The 13,504-nt window shown below is 45.7% G+C and overlaps 1 protein-coding gene and 1 long non-coding RNA gene across 2 annotated transcripts in view; one reads left to right on the forward strand and one right to left on the reverse strand.

Moving 5' to 3' along the window:
• The window catches only part of WHRN (whirlin), a 229,304-nt gene that overhangs the window by 62,177 nt on the left and 153,623 nt on the right, over positions 1-13,504 (forward strand). The window lies entirely within an intron of this gene.
• LOC142251424 (uncharacterized) overlaps positions 10,248-13,504 on the reverse strand; it is a 180,462-nt gene continuing 177,205 nt past the window's right edge. Inside the window, exon 4 of the long non-coding RNA XR_012725314.1 lies at positions 10,248-10,360. This is a non-coding gene — a long non-coding RNA (uncharacterized LOC142251424). The remainder of the gene's footprint in view (positions 10,361-13,504) is intronic.

Here is a 13,504-nt window from a genome sequence, read left to right on the forward strand (position 1 = left end):
TGTTCCACTCTCTGACTGCCCTGACTACCTCCCGTGGTCGCCTGTTCCACTCACTGACTGCCCACACTGTCAGAAAGTTTTTCCTAATGTCTAATCTGAATGTCCTCCCTTTTAGTTTCATCCCATTGCCTCTTGTACTTCCTTGTTCTAATGAGAATAGGGTAGTTCCCTCTGCACTGTGACTACCTTTCTGATATGTGTAGACCGCTATTAAGTCTCCTCTCAGCCTTCTCTTTTTCAAACTAAACATCCCTAGTTCTTTTAGCCGGTCTTCATGGTTTGCAGACCTTCTACCATCTTGGTTGTTCTTCTCTGGACTTGCTGCAATATATCTTCCGCTTCTGGTGACATCATATTGACAGAGTAGCTTCTTCTCTTCCACTCTGCTCTGTCCACAGGGTGTCACTGCTCATGTCACACTGATTGACAGCCAGCTTTCTGTTGCTTAATTGCAAGGAGACGGCTGTCAATCAGTCAATCAATCAGCATGATATCAGCAGTGACGTCCTGTGCACAGAACAGAGCGGAAGAGAAGAAGCTGCTCTGTTGATGTAAAGTTAAATGAAGCAGAAGATTCACCGGCTGGGTCAGCAGAGATCATTGCCAGGCAGAACAGGCTGCTAGTTAGCAACTACATGCCTGTGTCACAGGGGATAAGGAGACAGGACAGGGGCCCCTAGGCTGCCCTAAGAATAATGACCCTGTGCTGTCCCTTATCTCAAAGGTAGGTTTGATGGTAACCAGGTTCGAGCTCCCAGCGTGACCCTAACTGCTGTCCGGACCCTGATCTTACTCCCCCTTTCCCACACACTCGCCCTGTAATAACAGAGACAGGAACAGGGGGAAGAAGGACAGGCAGGCAGACAGGGGCGGGAATAACTATAAAAACCAAACCCACCTATTAGATATTCTGTAGCTGCTATCAATCAAGTAACAGTACATTTCTCAAACTTTACTTGCCTGTATTTCAGAAACTATACATCCGATCTCACAACTAAAGGCCAGTATAGGCTTTAAGTTATATAGGAAAATCCTGATGGTTGGTCCTCTTTAATTAAAGGCCCTAAAGGCCACTATACTGCTCTTATGATTAGGTACTCAACATAACACCTTCTGCTTGCGCTCTGGTCTTGATTTACTCTGCCCTAGGGACATTATGGAGGTTCCGATCACCAGTTGTTTACATCCTGATGACAGTAATTTGGTCATACGTGTGCACATCGATCATGACAGTGACATTGAAGAACTGCAATTTTTGCTAGAAAATCAATAATTATCCAATGAAAAAATATTCAAATTACAGCAAATATTAGAGGACTGATCTGACTTTGACTTTACTGTATATCAGACCATTTTTACACTGGTCCAATATCCCCCTGTTTGGTTTTTCCAGATGCAGTGTGCAGGACCTTTATTTATGTGGCCAAGTTATCAAATAAGGGTCCTTTACACGTCTAACCTCGGAAACTACACTGATAATGCAGGATGAGCATTATCAGTGTTGTTTTGGGGCCTTTTTTGGGTATGGCAGCTATGGGTCTTGCCTAGTTTCATCCCCTAATGCTGGCCGTGATGATAACTTAAAGGGAGTTTGTCAGCTCCAAATGATTGCTCAAAATCAGCACATTGACTTGTAGGGGGCATAGTCCCAATAAAAATAGTGCATTTAGTGTTTTAATACATTCCACCATTTGCATGAAATCCTTTTTTATTCATTTAAAGAATATTTAAATTGTATGGTCTGGCCGCTGATTACCCCCCTCCGACTTGATTCAAAGCACTGTCTCCATTGAAATATCATGCATATGTTGATAGTCTGAGCACCAACGCATGTGGAGTACGAAACGCAAGAACTGTAGATCGGAAAAAATTCCAAAAAGGAGAAGGTAAAAAGTTAAAGCGTCGGTGTGTGCGTAAAAAAAAAAAACATTCCCCTGTCTACAGCCTGTATTCCATTCTACGCAATTGCTGGTGACTTCACTATCAGCGCATGTGCAAGATTTCAGTGGAGACTGTAGCACCGGGTCCCCTAGTACGCCGGCGCGCCTCTATATCCTTGCCCAGTGTCCCTGCTCTCTCCTCTTCCCTGCCGTCCACATGGAGTGCAGTTGTTTCGCCCGGGGACCAGGGGTACTCAGATCCGGGCCACAGAGTCACTTCTGCGGGTATCACGGTGGCGTGACCCGGTCTGTGATCCCAGGCTCCACAGTAAAAGGGGGTATTTGGGTATTGGGATATTGTCCGTGACGCCACCCACGGTTGTGGTGATGTGTGGCACCACCGCTGCTCAATACGGGGATCCCGGGGATGGTGAAGCGGATCAGCTAGGTGTTGTGTTGCCCCTCCGTGGGTAGGGGTTGGTGATCCCGGGGCCCGGTGATGGGGTAAGCAGGGAGCAGGGCGCAGTGCATTGCCCGAGGGCACGGGTGTACTCACAAGAAAGTCACACGGAGTCACTGGTGAACTAAGAATTGCCGGTGTCCGCAGCCTTCGGTACGGGGGTGTTAGAATCCCACACACGGTGCAACAGCCCTTGTTGTTTCCTCCCTGCAGCCAAGTGCCTTTTTCTCCTCTCTCTCTTCCTCCTCAGCCGGGAACGGGGACTTCACTCCCCTGTAGTGATCCGGGTACCCAGGTACCGAGGGGCCACCGCCCGGCTCCGGCTACCTGTTCTGGCCCCTTCCTCACTACGGCCTGCCCCGGCCCTTTTGGAGAACCCTTCACTCCCAGCCAGGAGCTACACTTCAGACGTCTGTCCTGTCTGCCCTCCACACACTCTCTGCTCCAGCCCCTCCCCTCTGCTCTGCTTTTCCCTTACACTGGGGCTGTGCTTGTCTGGCTGCACCGGTGTGGGATCAGATTACCAAGGAGGATTAACTCTTTCTGTGACAACCTGGCTGTGCCAGGGCGTCACACAGTCAAGGGCTGGTCCACCCCGTAGATGCCCACGAGTGTTGGCTTAATGTCCTGCTTAGGCCGCAGGCCTTGCACATGTAATGTGGGATTTCCTGGCCTCCCTTTATAGGGAAGTGTGCACACCCTGCTGCAGTCCATGCCTGTTGTGCCTGCACAATCCTGCTGCAGTCCACGCCTGTTGTGCCTGCACTATCCTGCTGCGGCTCATGCCTGTTGTGCCTGCACCATCCTGCTGCAGTCCATGCCTGTTGTGCCTGCACTATCCTGCTGCGGCTCATGCCTGTTGTGCAAGCACCATCCTGCTGCAGTCCATGCCTGTTGTGCCTGCACTATCCTGCTGCAGTCCACGCCTGTTGGGCCTGCACAATCCTGCTGCGGTCCATGCCTGTTGTGCCTGCACAATCCTGCTGTGGTCCACGCCTGTTGTGCCTGCACTATCCTGCTGCGGCTCACGCCTGTTGTGCCTGCACCATCCTGCTGTAGTCCACGCCTGTTGTGCCTGCACCATCCTGCTGCAGTCCACGCCTCTTGTGCCTGCACCATCCTGCTGCAGTCCACGCCTGTTGTGCCTGCACCATCCTGCTGCAGTCCACGCCTGTTGTGCCTGCACCATCCTGCTGCGGTCCACGCCTGTTGTGCCTGCACCATCCTGCTGCAGTCCCCGCCTGTTGTGCCTGCACCATCCTGCTGTGGTCCACGCCTGTTGTGCCTGCACCATCCTGCTGTGGTCCACGCCTGTTGTGCCTGCACCATCCTGCTGCAGTCCCATGCCTGTTGTGCTTGCACGATCTTGCTAAGGTCCACGCCTATTGTGCCTGCACCACCCTGCTATGGTTCACGCCTGCTACACCTGATGACTTGCAGCTGATATCCCTTGTGCTGCCATGTTTTCTGTTCTACCTGTCCTGCTGTCCCCTTGTACCTCTCAGCTGCCACAGTCCAGGTCACTGCCCTGGGAGTTTCACCTGGCATTCTGACTCACAGCGGGCAGTTAGTTACGCCCCTCCCACTAAAGGGTAAGCCTGGGTTCCCCCTGTGGTCCAGTGGGTACATTATCCTTACTCGCGGCCTCATCCCTGTCAGTGAGCATTACAGAGACAGAGCTACATCCTCGTATAGGCTGGTGCTGTCAATCAAGAAAAGGGAGTGAAGATATATGTTTAACAATTAGGTGGAAAGGTGGAGTCAACCGCTAGGCCGGGCCATGGATGTACCAAGCCCCTGATTGCATTTCTGAATAAATGAAACACTAAAGTTATAATTTTTATTAGAGCTATGCTCCCAAGGTGTTGTTTAATCTGCAGATTAAGACATCAATCTGTCCGGCTAGTAGAAAATATGAGCAGTACCAGTGCCATCTTTTGTCTTTCTTGTTAGAATAGTTTTCTAGTAAGGGGTACTTTGTACATTGCGACATCGCTACTGCGATATTGTCGGGGTCAAATCGAAAGAGACGCACATCCAGCGCCGGTAACGACGTCGCAACGTGTAAAGCCTAGATGCGCCGATAAACGATTGCAAAAGCGTCGAAAATCGGTGATCTGTGTAGTATCGGTCATTTTCATAATGTCGCACCAATAGGAGATACAATGTTGTTCCTCGTTCCTGCGGCAGCGCACATCGCTGTGTGTGAAGCCGCAGGAGCGAGGAACATCTCCTTACCTGCCTCCACCGGCTATGCGGAAGGAAGGAGGTGGGCGGGAGATTACGTCCCGCTCATCTCCGCCCCTCCGCTTCTATTGGCCGCCTTCCGTGTGACGTCGCTGTCACGCCGCACGACCCGCCCCCTTAGGAAGAAGGCGGGTCGCCGGCCAGAGCGACGTTGCAGGGCAGGTAAGTGCGTGTGAAGCTGCTGTAGCGATAATGTTCGCTACGGCAGCTATCACAAGATATCGCATGTGCGACGGGGGCGGGTACTAACGCGCTCGGCATCGCTAGCCGATGCTAGTGATGTCGCAATGTGCAAAGTACCCCTAAGTCTTTTATCTCTCTCCAGGGCTGGATGCATAGCTACACTGCTTAGTACTACTTTATAATGTCCTGCTGCTTCTGGGGGTGTGATACTGAGACATAGGGGAGCAAGATGTCTTTTTATCTTGTTTGCTCTGTGTATTGGAGATATCATAGTAGATAGTCTCTACCTCCTGTAAAACTGACAGAGGTGTTGAAAATCCTTTTGAAAAATACCATATGCATGTGATATATTGACCATAATGTCCTGCTGCTTCTGGGGGTGTGATAGTGAGAAATAGGGGAGCAAGAGCTTTTATTATCTTCTTTGCTCTGTGTATTGGCGACATTAAAACAGATAGTCTCTACCTCCTGGGAAAACTGACAGAAGTGTGAAAAATGCTGTTGAAAAATACCATATGCAAGTGATACATTGACCATAATGTCCTGCTGCTTCTGGGGGTGTGTGATACTGAGAAATAGGGGAGCAAGGTCTCCTTTTATCTTTTTTGCTCTGTGTATTGGAGACATCATAACAGATAAGCGGGCTTTACACGCTGCGATATCGGTATCGATATCGCTAGCATGCATACCCGCCCCTGTCGGTTGTGCATCACGGGCAAATCGCTGCCCGTGGTGCACAATATCGCTTACACCCGTCACACATACTTACCATCCCTGCGACGTCGCTGTGGCCGGCGATCCGCCTCCTTTCTAAGGGGCACTTTGCACACTGCGACATCGCAGGCCGATGCTGCGATGCCGAGTGCAATAGTCCCCGCCCCCGTCGCAGCAGCGATATGTGGTGATAGCTGGCGTAGCGAAAATTATCGTTACGCCAGCTTCACACACACACTCACCTGCCGTGCGACGTCCCTGTGGCCGGCGACCCACCTCCTTGTTAAGGGGGCGGGTCGTGCAGCGTCACTGCGACGTCACACGGCAGGCGGCCAATCGGAGCGGAGGGGCGGAGATGAGCAGGATGTAAACATCCTGCCCACCTCCTTCCTTCCGCATATCCTACGGAAGCCGCGGTGACGCCGGTAGGAGATGTTCCTCGCTCCTGCGGCTTCACACGCTTTTGCGCTCGTTAATCGTATCATCAAGGCTTTACACACTGCGATGTCGCATGCGATGCCGGATGTGCGTCACTTTCAATTTGACCCCACCGACATCGCACCTGCGATGTCGCAGTGTGCAAAGTGCCCCTAAGGGGGCGGTTCGTGCGGCGTTACACGGCAGCCGTCCAATCGTAAAGGAGGGGCGGAGATGAGCGGCCGGAACATGCCGCCCACCTCCTTCCTTCCTCATTGCCGGTGGACGCAGGTAAGGAGATGTTCGTCGTTCCTGCGGTGTCACACATAGCGATGTGTGATGCCACAGAAACGAGGAACAACCAGCGGCAAGCCCCACCAACGATATTATGAACATGAGCGACGTGTCAACGATCAACGATTTTTGACGTTTTTGCGATTCTTGATCGTCGCTCCTTGGTGTCACACGCTGCTATGTCGCTACCAGCGCCGGATGTGCGTCACTAACGACGTGACACAGACGATATATCGTTAGCGATGTCGCAGCGTGTAAAGCACCCTATAGCATATAGTAGAAAAATGCTGTTCAAAAATACCATATGCAAGTGATATATTGACCAGAATTCTTGTTACTCCTCATATACACAGACATGACAGCCTATTCTGAAAAGTCACCTGGAACAGGACAAGGGCACTTTAGAAAATGTACACAGGCTAGTAAGCCAATGGTTTACCCTAAGGTCTATGGAAATAGAAATACAATCCCCTGGGTTTTTTGTTCCTTGTTATATTTAGGACCAGAGCAAGTACACTTTGTCTTTTGTTCTTTTTGCTTGTTTTCAGTTTTTATACAAACGGAAAAATAAACTTTGAAACTATCCCTTAGCAGCCGTGAGCTGCTGCCAGATCTTATTAAGATTTTATATATACGCTAATTATGCTGCAAGTACCTAGATATACTTGGCTGCTCGACTAATTAGCACATGAGCATCAAAACAGTATTAAAATGTTAAAGTGTCTCATACAAGGGAAAAAGAATAATGACAGATCCATCAACAGCAGCTTGTTAACAGTTTCCAGGTCGTAACATGATATTTATCTGCAGTGCACAAACATAAAGTCAAAGAGAAAAATGAGAAATAAAAGAAAAAACCTTTTACAAACATTAATTTGCAATCACTGCTCATATATACATGTGTCAATCAAAGGTTTAAAAATAAAACGCTCTTTTGTCGGTAATCACATCCTTTATGTGAGTCTAAAAATTATCATTTTTTTCTGAGTCTAAAATTTATCATTTTTCTGAGTATATAAATTATCATTTTCTGAGTCTAAAAATTATCATTTTTCTGAGTCTAAAAATTATCATTTTTCTGAGTCTAAAAATTATCATTTTTCTGAGTCTAAAAATTATCAATTTTCTGAGTCTAAAATTTATCATTTTTCTGAGTCTAAAAATTATCATTTTTCTGAGTCTAAAAATTATCACTTTTCTGAGTCTAAAAATTATCATTTTTCTGAGTCTAAAAATTATCATTTTTCTGAGTCTAAAAATTATCATTTTTCTGAGTCTAAAAATTATAATTTTTCTCAGTTTAAAAATTATTATTTTCTGAGTCTAAAAATTATCATTTTTCTGAGTCTAAAAATTGTCACTTTTCTGAGTTTAAACATTATCATTTTTCTGAGTCTAAAAATTATCACTTTTCTGAGTTTAAAAATTATCATTTTTCTGAGTCTAAAAATTATCACTTTTCTGAGTTTAAAAATTATCATTTTTCTGAGTCTAAAAATTATCACTTTTCTGAGTCTAAAAATTATTTTTCTGAGTCTAAAAATTATCATTTTTCTGAGCCTAAAAATTATCATTTTTCTGGGTCTAAAAATTATTTTTCTGAGTCTAAAAATTACCACTTTTCTGAGTCTAAAAATTATCACTTTTCTGAGTCTAAAAATTATTATTTTTCTGAGTCTAAAAATTATCACTTTTCTGAGTCTAAAAATTATCATTTTTCTAACTTAAAAGGGGATTGTTTTATGCTGAGAGTGGTCTTGTCAATTATCAGGAAGACATGTTTAGCTGGAACTCTGATTTCTAGTGTATGGTTTGTCATGGAGTGTTAGCATAAGGATAGCTTATAGAGTTCCAATGAAATCTAGAATGTGATGTTATTTTTGTCATTCCGAAACTGAGAGATCACTGTTTATGTTTTATAATCTTTATAAATGTTCAAGATGTATGCTTGATTTATAAACTTAATAAAACAGATTTGAAATAAAAATTATCATTTTTCTGAGTCTAAAAATTGACATTTTTCTAAGTCTAAAAATTATCATTTTTCTCAGTCTAAAAATTGACAATTTTCTGAGTCTAAACATTATCATTTTTCTGAGTCTAAAAATTATCACTTTTCTGAGTTTAAAAATTATCATTTTTCTGAGTCTAAAAATTATCACTTTTCTGAGTTTAAAAATTATCATTTTTCTGAGTCTAAAAATTATCACTTTTCTGAGTCTAAAAATTATTTTTCTGAGTCTAAAAATTATCATTTTTCTGAGCCTAAAAATTATCACTTTTCTGAGCCTAAAAATTATCATTTTTCTGAGTCTAAAAATTATTATTTTTCTGAGTCTTAAAATTATCATTTTTCTGAGTCTAAAAGAAATGCTTACAAGAGGGGATAGGTGATAATTTTCTTATCATTGTTGGGGAATCCACAGATCTTGAGATTTTGGTTCTGTAGTGCCCCAGTTGAGCTGATCAATGGTCCTATAAAGGTGCAACTGCTGTACATATTGTCTATGGGAGTAACAGAGATGGCGACCACTGTGCTCAGCAATCTCCAGAGCCCTATTTTTGAGACTGAGTTATCGTCTATTCTGTATATTTATCATTCAACCCCATTAAAGGGTTATTCTTCCCCCCACTCGCCCCCTCAAAAAAAAAAGTCCCCTAATCATGCTGATTGCGCTGCGTGTTCTGACTGCTGGGACCTCCAGCGATCCAGAGATTGGGAGATTTTCAGTGGAGGTGCCTCCTTGCTATTCATTGTTAAAGGGGTTGTTCCCCCCCTTTTAAAATAATAACACGTATATTTACCTCCAGTGCCGGCGCCGTTCCAGCAGTGTCGAAAAGCGTTTTACTGAAGACCGCATAACAGTCTTACGTCACGTGAGTCCTGCGGACAATCACTCTCCCCACCTTTGGACGTAACATACAACCGAAGAAATAAAAAGCAGCAGCGCCCACTTCCTTCCACCTGTAAGCAACTTGCTCGAAAGTGTTGAGAGTGAAGTGGCCGTGGATTGTCTGCAGGGCTCGCGGGATGTAAAACTGTTACGCGATTGCCGAGAGAGTGGGTGCTGACCCTGCTGGAGCGGCGCCATCACCGGAGGTGAATATTAGTGTTGCTATTTTAAAAGGGAGAAACATATAGATTGAGTTGAGTGGACGACCCCTTTAAGTGGGATTGTTCGGAAAAACAGATCCTCCAACAATGAATGGAGCAGAGTAGTGAGCAAATCTGCTCCGTTCAAGATCGGCCTCAGCAAAGCCCAGTTCTTGGGGGTTCCAAAGTCCCAGCTATCGGACCCCCAGCCATCAGTAAGTTAACCTTTATCTTCTGTTTAGGGATGACTTGTTATTTTGTGAATATCCCTTTAAAGGGAACCAACCAGCAGGATTTTCATATATAGAGTAAAGCCAGTGCTATACTGGCACTAGGATGCTGAATGTAACTATATGTTTTATTCTGAATTTCAATGTTTTATTTCAGAAATAGGTGCAAGTAAAGTTTCAGCAATGCACTGTTATTTGATTGACAGGTGCAACAGGAAGGGAATATGTGGGTAGGGTCTTGCTATCTATTCCCGCCCCTGTCTGTCTGCATGCGCCAGAATTAATGTCTATGACGGTGGCAGGGGAAGAAATGCCAGGCAGGCAGACAGGGGCGGGAATAGATAGCAAGACCTGACCTACATATTCACTTCCTGTTGCACCTGTTAATCAAATAGCAGTGCATTTCTGGAACTTTACTTGCACATATTGATAAAATATAACATCCAATGTCTGAACAAAAGCTATGGTTACATTCAGCATCCTAGCACCAGTATAGCACTGGCTTTACTTTATATATGAAAATCCTGCTGGTTTGTCCCTTTAAGCTACATCTGTCTATATTCCAAAAAGTATATTTTAGAACATGGTTGTTATTTTTCACAATCCTTTATGTGATTTTTATTCCATCTTTTTATTCTGCTTTCCAGTCAACACAATAAACACAATTATTGTCGAACTCTCCTAGGTTACTGTGAATTCTTGTTTATTGTACTGTTGCTTACCATGGTAATGCTCTTCTTTTTTCAGCGGTTTGCCAGGCAAAAATCATACAGCTTTAGATGTTGTTATTATTTTATTTTTTATTTTTTTTTGCCAAATCCATAGACAGAAACTCCAACCACTGGAAAGATAAAAAAAAATACAATAATAATTCTGAAGAAAAAAGGCAGCTGTGAACTACAGTCAACAGCGAAGCCATCGATATATTCTGCGGATGAAATAAGACAGAGAAGATTTATGTTTTACTTTTATGTTTTGCACCATCTCAGGAGGCCTTTTGGATTTCCAACAGAAATCTGCAGCAAACTGTGAGCCGGGGTTTATTTAATGGGCACAAATGGTTATTTCTAACAGCCAGGGACTATTGTGCTACAGAAATATTTAAGGGGCAATATTGCAGTTTTATCAAATAAAGATATATAATGAAAAATTACATCAAACATTAAAGATGTCCATCAGCCCCCTACAATTGAGAAACATGTATGTCAAGTTTTAGACCTGATTCACACACAGAAAGTTTACCAATTTTTCATGACAACTTTTTACGTTACTGATGCGCCCACGGGGTCTCTGGGGTTACTCGTCACCGGGGCGGTGTCGATTTGGGTTGTCACAGCGGCCAGGCCCGGCTCCGTGACCCCGGCGGTGTCAATAAAGATGGGGGTGATGGGAGTAGCCTCTAGTCTGGGGAAGATGGTGACGCAGCTTGGGTATTGGTATTGCAGCTAGACCCCAGGAGGATGGGAGTAGTAGTCTCTGATGGCGCAGGGGGTGCGATGTTGGGAACGCCGGCAATGATAGGACGACACAGAAGATGCAGTTCAAGTTCTTTACTCCCTGATGTCACCGCCTTTGGACTGCCAGACTCTGCTGTGATGGGCTCCAGCCGATCCCGGATAGTTTGGAGGTCGAGGCCGGCGTTTCCTTCTGTGTGTCCTTTCCAATGGTCTTCCCTCCACCTCAGCTCCTGGGCCTACAGCACTCCCCGCGAACCCAGGGATCCCCCTTCTTCCTAAGAACCCGGGTCGAGCCTCCTGCTCCGAACCACGGGCCCCTGTCTGTCCTTGTCTCTTCGTCCGGAGCTGACTACTGACCAAGATGGCTCCTAACTTCCCCTGCAGGTGCCCTGCCTCCTGGGATGCCGAACTAGAGGGCAAGAGGTCCCATACCCCGTGATGGCCACCCCTAGCACCTACCCTGGCCCAGTCCCAGTGACAGAGCTCCCGTGTTATGCGTTGGATGTGTTGTGGTGGTTGTTCACCGTTGAGGACCTCCTCCGTATCCGAGATGAATACTACACCTCAGGTGAGGTGCAGTACCCTGTGGCGCCTGAAGCCGCAGGGGTACCACATTACTGTTTCCCATAATTCTTTATATAGATAGACAGATAAATCTGTGCCTGGACACGCTTGACATTGGCATCTCTGGTTTGTGTCTGTTGGACTTCTGTGTCCCTCTAGCCAGCTTTCCTTTTCCCTTTATTGAGCTCATTAGTTTGTTGTAATTAGTTCCGTGCTGGAGCTATAGGCAAGATTCATTTCTATGTAAACTTCCAATGGTTAGTGCTTGGCTGCCAGTTATAGTTTGTACTAGATCTGGTTAACTCCTGTTCTAAGCGTCTTTAATTCTTGTGGATATTTCTATTTGAGACCTCAGCTCGTTTACGGACCATGCATCTGCCTGATGACTTTGTTCTTGGGAATATCTACTGGTTCTGATTCAGCCATTTCTGCCAGCCAGCTTAATCGGCCAGCAACTATTCTGGGGACTAGAGATGGGCAGACCCGTTGAAGTTTGGTTTGACCAGTTCAGCCAGACTTTAGATAAAGTTCTGTTCTGCACCCGGACTTGACCCGAACTTCATTGTAAGTCACTGATTGTGCGGATTGGGTCACGACCCACATTCAGCCAGCCATAAACATCACTTTCGGAGGAGGGGAGGGATTTTCCATCTATTTTTGTGCAGACTACATCCGATAATGCCGGTTTTACCCCCAGTGCGAGGCATTCAAACACTGCAAGCGGCTCACACTGGGCCGAGTACCGAGCGTTCTCAAGCACACCGATGATCGCTCGAGTGGTTTGCATAAGAAAAGCACTCGAAATTCGAACTCAAACACTCATTTTTATTTAAGTTTTTAAAGTTCAGGTTTGCTCATTTCTACTGAGGATTCAACCCCAGGTGAAGGCCAAGGCACCCATGGGACCTGAGAGAGCAGCTAGTGCAAAGTCTGTCCATTAGGACCTGCTACGCAACTACAGTCAGAGCCACAACATAGTGTCTCTGCAAACTGCCTCCTACCTACCTGAATCCTGGCTCCTCTTCCGATTACTTGGCCTAATGAAGAGACAGCAGGGTCTGAGGGCTTCCATCTTGCGGCCACAGAATATTGATGTTAACAAAAAGGAGACAGTTGCACTCTGTAGCGCAAAGATATGTGGAACAATGAATATGGGAATATAGACATGCATTACTGCTATGAAAAACATGCAAAAATGTAGATACTTAGCACACAAAAATGGCCAATTTTATGTGAGCCCAACAGCCAACGGCAAGGCGACTTCTTTTTGTTGGGTCCATATCAAACTAATGCCTTTCTTTGGGTTAAAAAAACCTACACTTTATGGGTGGATAGGAACCTGCAAATGGAGAATAGCTTAAGGCTGAAAATTGATGTGGCTGTTGGACAAAGGTCCAGCAAATGTATTCTCTCATCTCAAATATATGTATATACACAACATATTCTGCAGCACTGTTTTACATTGTCTTTGGTCCCTATCTCTATGGAGGGTCACATATACCTTCATGTACGTTTTTGTTGTCAGGAAACCAGAGTAAGGGGAGATCAAGCAAACTCCCTCCAAGCCAACCATCATGTTGCCCGCACTGCTCTGTATAAAAATGTGGGGTCACGAACCCCTGATTTCTCAGTATTCAGAAGTTCCAAGGCTAGGACTAGGGATAGGGGAGGAACGATCACGGTCGTAAGGATCGCAACTACAACCGGGCCTGGGGTTACAGGTGGCCCACCAGCCCCAGTTTCAGATGGATGTGCGTCCGAGGCTGCACACCCCGTTGAAGTGCATTGTCGTGCAGAGCCCTGTTGGGTCCCGTATACTGCGATACATGCTGTCAGCCAAACAGAAGCTGGCAGCTTTCATCTGGATCCCAGTGACTGAGCGCGGTGCATAACAACGATGTCATGTGTTGCAATAGCACTGACACCGAGGAAAGCTGCCGGCCACTGTGTGCTGGTAACACAGG

Source organism: Anomaloglossus baeobatrachus, chromosome 9, assembly GCF_048569485.1.
Source record: "Anomaloglossus baeobatrachus isolate aAnoBae1 chromosome 9, aAnoBae1.hap1, whole genome shotgun sequence".
Taxonomy (NCBI): domain Eukaryota; kingdom Metazoa; phylum Chordata; class Amphibia; order Anura; family Aromobatidae; genus Anomaloglossus; species Anomaloglossus baeobatrachus.